Consider the following 10217-nt stretch of genomic DNA (forward strand, 5'->3'; position numbering starts at 1 on the left):
GAAATGGCCTTAATACACAACGGGGACTGAAATGGAAGCTTTGGAAACTGTTTGCTGATCAGAAGGACCTTAGCGTGACACCTAGCCCCCTTGGCGTCACGCGAGGCCCCTTCAGACCAGAAAAAGTTGTTTAATCAATTGTAAATAGCTTCTAAACACTCCAAAGGCCAATGCCACATGTTAATCCCTGATGTTGGGGGGCCAAACTTGGGTACCAATGTGTTGCAACAAGTGTGGGGGCAAGATCAAAGCACGGTATTCTAGAAACGATCCTAACGGTTGTCCATTTACTATAAATACCCAAACCATTCACTTTCAAAACCCACAAATCTGATCTAAGAATGCTCTAAGTTGAAGCCATTGTTTCATACCTGAGTTACTTGGATCAAGATTAGCTTTCGGGGACCCTTTGTAAGTGTTCCTTCGTTCTTTTATTCGTTTTAGCGTTAAAGTCAAACTTTGTTTGACTTTCTGCATTGACCAGTTTATGGTCAATGCAAAGTTCGTTTGAACTTCATAACGTGAGTGTAATCACGATGGCTATAGTCCCTAGTGACTATACCTACTGATTACCACGTTATCTAGGCTCAGTGACGAGTCGTAGTTTTGGCCAAAATGCATATTCTTGCGTATTTTGTAACCAAACTACTCTTAGGTATCAAAACCGTTTGTTTTGATACCAAACCTGTTTTCTAAACTTAGTTAAGCATGTTTTAACATGCTTAGCTCGTCACTTTTAGTTTAGTGCTTATGTAGGGTCGTAAGGTAAGCGATCTAAACAATCATTTATACTTTCGAACCCGACCCGTTTGGTCGATCATTAGGATCCGACCAAACACATTAGGTGACCATAGTATATAGGGAATAACCTTCCGAGGTTATACCTTATGGTCACGACGTTTAGTTAGTTGTATGACATGTAGTATATATGCCTTAGGTAAATGACCAAAATACCCCTTCGGGGCTTATATTGAGATTAAACTCGTTTTGGGCATATTGGAAGGTATCCTACTGATATCACAACATATTTAAGGCATATTAACTTAGGAAACCTGTATATGACTCTTATGGTTACTCGTTACGCGCTTGTCGCGTTCGGATCGGCTTATGTGACTAGTTTGCATAAATTAGCCGAAACGGGTCAAACCATATCTTTTTGGTCTCAAAATCCAGAATGTGTGTAAGTTACCCATATTAAACAAGCATACAAGCTTGTTGGGTCAAAAACCACATTCTAAACCGGTCTTCGCCTTATCATGCGTTTGAACCGTATCTTCCTCTTTAAAAAACTAACCGGTCTAAGCATAGGCTTAATTAAAGACCCGTTAGAAATCTAATAGGTTATTAAAAACCTTCGTTCCAGATTAAGAGCCCCAGTAGAAGTACTTGTGCTTGCTGAATTGATATACGGCTGGGATTGAATTTATATTTAGCTCAGGTAAATACTCTTAACTTATTTTCCCTATACGGGCTTGGGATACGGTATTATAATAATACCGCTTGGTCGGGTATTGAATGTTTAATCGTATTGTGATTAAATTATTGAATTAACCCGTTTTAATCTGTATTGTTTGAAATAAAAGCCTTTAGGGGTTAATGACCATGTCTCGGATATCCTTGACATCATTGTATTATAAAATGGTCACGCCTTAAGCACGGGGTGTAGGCATACACTGAAAGTTGCTTAAAGGGAAACGGTATCTCACTCTCTTGTGGGCTTATACTTGTGGCGTGTCTGTTAATCTTGACTCGGTTTCAACATCGGGCCCTGAACGTATAACGAACCTGTAAATCTGTATACAAGATTATTTATATAATTGTCCCAAGTTATAAAAGATTAATTTTGCCTTGTGCATTTTAATCAAAGTGTCAAAATATTTTGTGCCTGGTGCATCTAAATCAATTTTCTTAAACTCTTTTCAAATGAGTCGGTTGAGTGTATTTACCAGTGTAAACTGACGTATTTTTCCAAAAAGGTTAAGTGACAGGTACTGAACGTAATTGGCTGGAAGCTCAGGGCGTTAATAAGGAATCTTGCAAGATCTAGGCGTCTAAAGTCTGTTGAACAATGTTTATGTTTTAAGATCCGCCTGTGGATCCTTTACTTTCCGTTGTAATACTTGATATTACTTTATATTCGGATTGTAATATATTTATCTTTTGCTTCCGTTGTGCATTTATATATTGTGTTGTTTGACTATGATGATATCAACTACGTCACGATACTCCCCACCGGGCCCACCGGTCAAACGTGAAAATATCGGGGTGTGACAGGTTGGTATCAGAGCCAACACTGAGTGAATTAAACGCTAGCCTTTGTATTTAATCTCAGTTACACAGTTGCACATTCTTGAGTCTAGACAATTATATAGGACAAATCCTAATTCGTTTTATTTTGTCCTTATTTGGTTCCTTTGTTATTTTTCTGATTAGCCCTTGCATGGGCGAGTCATTTTCAGTAGAAGTCCCGTTTAGGGCAACCATATACTTGTTTAAATTTTAAAGGAACGATTATATTTAAAATATCATTCCTATATTATAAGATCTACCATTATAAGGACAAGACCTAGCCATGTGTCACATTAAGACAAGGCCAAGACGGTAGTTCCACAATTAGATTCAGATCCTCGTTAACATTTCAATTTAGGATTGTTCTGCGTTAAATATTAAAAGAATCTTAAAGGTAAAACCTAGCCTAAATGTCAATTGCAGACATGGCCAAGATAGTAAAACCTATATAAGAGATTCAAAACCTTGTTAACATTTGAAAGCATCATTTACATGCTTGACAAAAATGTTATAACAACCCTCACTAAAATTAATATTTAGTATGATAATTATGCAATAAGGAAACCCTAATTAAGTTTAGTATGATTAATTAATCAGTTAATCAATATTAATTAAGCTAACAAGATTAATTAAGCTAAGTAAGGTCTATTAAAAATAGATATATATGAGGTCGTATAAGAACGTTTAATATTAATAATAAAATATATTATTTTTTTTCCTTACTCCGTTTTAATGAAACTTAGGTTAAAACGTAGATAAAAATATGCTCGTTCTAAAGACATATTCGTCGTTTTATAAAACGTTATATTTTAAAAGTTATACAAGAAAAACGAGTTAAGCAGCTGAATTAATATAACTAAGCTAGCTAGCTAGCACGTCAAGCTAGCTAGCAAGCACGTCACTTGATTCCACATCGACCGAATATGAAATTGAGCTGCCTGCCTGCTTGCTATAAATAAGAAGCTTAGGATTCATTTTTCTTTGCTCATTTCTCTTCTTCTTCTCTCTATACGTTGGTGTTCTAACCAATAATTACTCGATCGCTATTACGATTCAGTTCCCGAGCGATCAATATATCCAAAGAATGTTTAAGTGCCGCCCACATTGGGCTATGCTTTATCGTTTGTCGGTAATCCGATAAATGAGCCGAAGCATTGTACTTTGTCGTTGTCGATAATTCGATATACGAGTTGAAGTACTATACTTTGTCGTTTGTCACTTTGATAAATGAGTTGAAGTATTGCACTTGGTCATTCATTGTGAGAATTTGATCTCGGGAAATTATCGTAACTGCTGTATTGATCATTAACCCGGTTTTTGTGAAAATCGTTAAGGTTCGAATCTCATGACTACCGTTAAGGTTTGATTTGGGTTTTACACCAACACGTATTCTATTCTGTTAAACCACCAAAAACACTCCCAACTACACCCTTACAATCAAACAAACTATTAAATCATCAGAAGATCCAGAATAATAAAGTACATGCCTAATTATCGAAAGAAGTAGAATCAAGAAGTTTGTTAACTCAATCCTGCATAATGATTTGTGAGTTATTCTCTTTTTATAAATTCTTTTATCACAGTTTGTGATCGTTTACAATACTCCAAAGTATTTTTAGAATTATAACTTACAGTGATTAAGTTTATGTGAATCACCAAATTACAGCCGGTATGTGGGGTATTGTGCACATTACTTGATAATCGTCACCATTGGGGCAGCCATTGGGTGATATGACCATAATCACAGATACCATTGGACGTATGGGCCAATGGATCGAGTGGTAAAGTACTGTGGGTAGTTGGTTGATATCAGGATACATTGTAAAAGATCTTACCACTGTGAATTATAATAAATGTGTCATTTTCCAGTAACTAGAATAATTCACTCAGTATTTCCCTGCTGACCAAATCTTTTTAAAACGCGTTTCAGGTAATTACAATAGATTGGAGTAACGATTGGATCCGACACTGAAGGACTTCAAGAAGTGGCTTATTTTCAAATTAAGAAATATTATTTTTATTAAAAGCTACCTTTGTAAAACATGGAATTTATTCCATCTTTTTAAATAAAATCCGGTGTTTCTAAACTCTGATATTTTTCCTAACTCACGGTCCTGATGAAATTCCGCTGCAATGTTTTTCAAAATAATCACCGGTACCACTGGACTGCTCACGGCACCGATTCCGGCCAGATGAGGTCGGGGGTCGTGACAGAAGGTGGTATCAGAGCTAAGCCACTGCTTTAAGCCTATAAGTGTTGTGATAACAATACTTAAGCTTAAATATAAGAGTTAGGAAATTGCTATTAACTTAACTGGTAGCACATCTGATAGTATTTAGACTTGAACATAAGAAAAGATGCCTTAGTATAAGCTAAGCCACTTGTTTACGCAAATAGGTGTTATAATAATACCTAAGCTTAAACGGAAAGTTAGAAACTTAATATTATTTGATAGCACTCTGAATGATATTTAGACTCGAACTTAAGAATTTTGTCTTAATATAAGCTTCAAGATAAAATTTCTTATATGAGTATAAATAAGTATAATTGGTATTCAATAAGAATAACAACTAGCAGGCAATAGCATTTAATTGCTATTTATTCTTGTTTATTGGTATTACTTGGTCAAGAATAAAAATATATTATGGAAATATAAATTTCCTTGATTCTGGATTAAAGCCCTAATAAAAAAGGCACTTTTTGAAAAAGATACTATTTATGGGAAATAGGAAATTTTCTCCGGCAAAACTGGATATAGAGTAGCAGACTCTCCAGCTTGTCCGGATATACTGAAATTACCGCTCCGGCGCGAACCGGACAAGACGGGATAAATGGTATGTCAAACCAGTAACAAGATTTCCCTAAATAGTATCATGACCAAATATCTAACTGGTTTTTGGGAATATGAATCTATTATATACATTTAACCCTATGAAAGGTATGTATATTACAACATATGAAATATATAATATAGATATGTATATCTATAAGGAATTCCAAAAGTCAATTAAGAATAAAGCACAAGCATATGTATATAGATTTCTTTATCAGAAATCTTTCGCATATATCTTTAATTTTGATATCAAACATTCTTTCGTTTGATCATCTACCTCGTAACTCATGCAACAAAATAATACTGGAAACCCATTAAGTTGGGACACCATCAAAAATATAAGAATTACCAATGCGTTGCCATAAATTATTAACGCCATAAATTATGAACGCAAGTAAGAACCATCTAAAGTTGTGCTAATGCACAAGAAAACACATGAAACTTAAAATTTTACGTCCACAGACGTCAAAGTTTATCACACACAAACTTCCAAGGCAAGACCTTTGAAAAATATAAATTAGGCACGATAACACCAATATTAATTCCGTCGGTGAAAGTACTACTAATCAAAAAGCGGTATTTTGCCACATGATCTTACAAAACAATCAAAATCTCGCTGAGGTACGTTGGAACAACATTTCACAAACATCGGTGCATAGTCTAACCTGAGTCATAATTATTAGTACTACAAAAGAAGTCATATAGTTTTGCACATTCCCTATTTCATTTCACTTCATTCGACATTCTCTGATAATGTCATTTAACAAATAGTTATCACACGAAACTCCAAATAAGAAGTTCTTATATTTCTTTCGTTGCAATTCTGACTTCTGCCTATAAAGAGTTGACTTCCGTTCCTACTTCCTCTAATAGTCATCATACCATGAGGATTTCTTCCATAGTAGCAAATATTGATCTATTTCATTTCTTGATAAATCCACACCTTACACATACACTGTTGTTGCGTATGTGGTTCATTTGATTTATGAAGATCACTGGAGGGCTTCATTCCAATTTATTATTTTTATCAAAAGTTCAAATATCATATCACTATACTTAATCTTTGCATTTATAAACCACGTTTATTGCAAAACGTTGACTCTTTGATATTGAGTCAATAAGTTTCTTGAAAAACTCAATTTCCTTTAGCATACATGGTTTTTGTTGTAAACATATCCCAAAATTTCTTATTAATACATGAACTCGTTTTGTTTACACCAAGTTCAATTGTGTGAACTTGCTCACAATATGTACTCAATTCGAAGTCCCATATGATGGATTGAAACCATCATATTCAAAATAGTCCTAACAAGCACTTCAATTCTCTTAAACCATAATATGCTTGTTTAGTCTTCAAATTCATCAAATCATCTCTTTGATCACGATCACTTTGTGATGACATTTTCACAAAATTGAAGATTGCGCTAATCTAAGATTTAATTATTTATTTATATTGAATCCGCTTTATTAATTTATTTTATAAAAGCAATCTTAACACAATTATGTGCTAAGATAATAATCCACCATTTCATGTCCTAAATTCCGTAGTCCTTACAACCAATCGAGCCTTTCGTGATATTTCTTACCTTATCATCATTAATCGAAAAACATTGTATAAACTTAATTGATTATATATAGAAACTTACAATATAGTATTTCTGTAATTAAATTTTTTTTGTTAAAACCATTAAGGTAAAGAAATTATATTTTTGTTTAAAGTATATTCTCATTTAAGTTTATGCATTTGTTATTGGTAATTAATATTAGTTTTATTATTAGTAATAATATATTAATAGTAATAGTGTTAATATTATTTTTAGATACTAGAGTTATTATCAAGGGCATGTATTGAATAGCCTAGCCTTAGTTAGGCATGGACTGGCCACCTATGCTTAAACAAGGCAGCACTAACCAATATCCGCCGTGATAATGACTAGTTAATTAAGTCATCATACTTATTTAGTAAATTTTAATTATATATAAAAATATTTTACTTTGTACTAAAAAGAGAAGACATATTTTTATAAAACAATACCAGAATTAGAGGGACGAATAAAATTATACAAATAATTATGTATCACATATTTTGTGATAACTATGTACTATAACACTCTAGCAAGAAAATAACCATATAAGAATAATATAGTAGTCAGCAACTACATTGGGATAGAAGAACATTGTAATACATAAAGAATAGTCACCACAACATTTGTAACTACATTTTACAACGCTATATGGTTTCAAAATAAAAATAAGTAATCACATAGAATTGACCCAGTGTTATATAAAATATTTTACAAATACTTTTACCCCTTTTATTCACAACTTTCATTTAAACGTTATAAATAATAGTGATTCTTTTACAAAATCATAATACTAAAATATTTTGTAAATATAATAACTTCACTATAGTATTTTGTAATCTATATTACATAATAAATATAAGTTATTTTACATAGTATAATAAATACTAAAATAATATTTATTTGAAAGTGGTAACCATTTACATATAGTAAAAATGCGAAACAAATAATATATATTACATTGGCTTTACAAATATAATATAATGGTTAGTCATGTCAAAACAACTTATTTTTATTATATTTCCATATCTAGGACATAGCATGAAAAATATAGTCACTAATAGTATACTATCACATTATTTCACCATTTAAAACAATTTGGAACTCTAATACACTAACTTTATCATCTTCTGGTGTATCTTTGCAAATTCACTCATCTCAGCACATTGATTTTTCATACCTCAAATATTTGACAATTCATTTTTATTTCCTTTTGAACCCGTCAATTCTAAGTCTTCCTTAGGTACCAATCAAGGTAAGTTTTCTTCTGACAAAGAATTTTACTAATTCCAAAAAGTTCTTCACATTCATTCTAAAAATCTATAGATCATATATCTTTTGGTTTAAACATAATCACCTTGGAAACTTTATCATTTCATCGGAATATCTCATCTTTTGAAAAATTTAGATTCGCTTCCTTGAAACTCACAATTTCGAAAACGGTGAATTTATTCGGTCATCATTATTGAATTCTTTCAAATCATTACAAACGCTTTGTAGCATCCGAATAGAGTTGTAGCCTGTGTTAAACCCTATTCATGAGTCATTCGTTTGATTTGTCATATTCTTGGTACAATTATGTACTCAGATTACAATACACTGAATCATGTTGTCCAGTACCATTTAAGTAAACGATATTGATTTTCGGATAATCATTAACAAATCATTTTCCATACTCCCATTCACAAATAGATATTTATCGAATCGGAATCTCCCTCAATTGATTAAAGTAAGTTCATTTTAAATCCAATTGTTCTATAAATCATTTTTATTTTTAAAATGTTCATACCCCTCAAAATATCTTTTGATTCCATTCCACGCTACATTATTCCTCTTAAATAAAAGAAGAAACATAACCCCAAGAAAATATCATAGTTCAAATCTCGAGGACGAGATTTTTATTAAGGTGGGGAGGATATAACAACCCTCACTAAAATTAATATTTAGTATGATAATTATGCAATAAGGAAACCCTAATTAAGTTTAGTATGATTAATTAATCAGTTAATCAATATTAATTAAGCTAACAAGATTAATTAAGCTAAGTAAGGTCTATTAAAAATAGATATATATGAGGTCGTATAAGAACGTTTAATATTAATAATAAAATATATTATTTTTTTTCCTTACTCCGTTTTAATGAAACTTAGGTTAAAACGTAGATAAAAATATGCTCGTTCTAAAGACATATTCGTCGTTTTATAAAACGTTATATTTTAAAAGTTATACAAGAAAAACGAGTTAAGCAGCTGAATTAATATAACTAAGCTAGCTAGCTAGCACGTCAAGCTAGCTAGCAAGCACGTCACTTGATTCCACATCGACCGAATATGAAATTGAGCTGCCTGCCTGCTTGCTATAAATAAGAAGCTTAGGATTCATTTTTCTTTGCTCATTTCTCTTCTTCTTCTCTCTATACGTTGGTGTTCTAACCAATAATTACTCGATCGCTATTACGATTCAGTTCCCGAGCGATCAATATATCCAAAGAATGTTTAAGTGCCGCCCACATTGGGCTATGCTTTATCGTTTGTCGGTAATCCGATAAATGAGCCGAAGCATTGTACTTTGTCGTTGTCGATAATTCGATATACGAGTTGAAGTACTATACTTTGTCGTTTGTCACTTTGATAAATGAGTTGAAGTATTGCACTTGGTCATTCATTGTGAGAATTTGATCTCGGGAAATTATCGTAACTGCTGTATTGATCATTAACCCGGTTTTTGTGAAAATCGTTAAGGTTCGAATCTCATGACTACCGTTAAGGTTTGATTTGGGTTTTACACCAACACGTATTCTATTCTGTTAAACCACCAAAAACACTCCCAACTACACCCTTACAATCAAACAAACTATTAAATCATCAGAAGATCCAGAATAATAAAGTACATGCCTAATTATCGAAAGAAGTAGAATCAAGAAGTTTGTTAACTCAATCCTGCATAATGATTTGTGAGTTATTCTCTTTTTATAAATTCTTTTATCACAGTTTGTGATCGTTTACAATACTCCAAAGTATTTTTAGAATTATAACTTACAGTGATTAAGTTTATGTGAATCACCAAATTACAGCCGGTATGTGGGGTATTGTGCACATTACTTGATAATCGTCACCATTGGGGCAGCCATTGGGTGATATGACCATAATCACAGATACCATTGGACGTATGGGCCAATGGATCGAGTGGTAAAGTACTGTGGGTAGTTGGTTGATATCAGGATACATTGTAAAAGATCTTACCACTGTGAATTATAATAAATGTGTCATTTTCCAGTAACTAGAATAATTCACTCAGTATTTCCCTGCTGACCAAATCTTTTTAAAACGCGTTTCAGGTAATTACAATAGATTGGAGTAACGATTGGATCCGACACTGAAGGACTTCAAGAAGTGGCTTATTTTCAAATTAAGAAATATTATTTTTATTAAAAGCTACCTTTGTAAAACATGGAATTTATTCCATCTTTTTAAATAAAATCCGGTGTTTCTAAACTCTGATATTTTTCCTA

Source organism: Helianthus annuus, chromosome 16 (assembly GCF_002127325.2).
Source record: "Helianthus annuus cultivar XRQ/B chromosome 16, HanXRQr2.0-SUNRISE, whole genome shotgun sequence".
Taxonomy (NCBI): domain Eukaryota; kingdom Viridiplantae; phylum Streptophyta; class Magnoliopsida; order Asterales; family Asteraceae; genus Helianthus; species Helianthus annuus.